The sequence below is a fragment of the Arvicola amphibius genome, chromosome 1 (genome assembly GCF_903992535.2).
Source record: "Arvicola amphibius chromosome 1, mArvAmp1.2, whole genome shotgun sequence".
NCBI lineage: Eukaryota > Metazoa > Chordata > Mammalia > Rodentia > Cricetidae > Arvicola > Arvicola amphibius.
Window position 1 is genome coordinate 121,888,518 of NC_052047.1, and position 329 is coordinate 121,888,846.

The 329-nt window shown below is 42.9% G+C and overlaps 1 pseudogene; it reads left to right on the top strand.

The window, feature by feature from the left end:
* Nucleotides 1–233: 233 nt before the first annotated feature.
* LOC119806031 lies at nucleotides 234–329 on the top strand (annotated as a pseudogene).

Genomic DNA, 329 nt, shown 5'->3' on the forward strand with positions numbered 1-329 from the left:
AAAATAAGTTCAGCAAACAAAACCAGCAAATCTGGAAAATACTCTGTGAAGCCAGATGGCAAAGGTGTCTCTCAGAGCTCCTCAGTGTGAACACTGTTGAGGAAGTAGTGGGGATTGAGCCCTCACGGGCTGCAGGCTGAGTTTTCAGTTTAGGCATTTTGGAGAGGTTTGAGTTTTTAATATTGTGTAGGTGTGTTTACATGATAAAATGTTTCGGAAAAAAATGAGTAGGGGTGCTCGCTTCGGCAGCACATATAACGACACAGAGAAGATTAGCATGGCCCCTGCACGAGGATGACATGCAGATTTGTGAGGTGTAAATAAAAAAA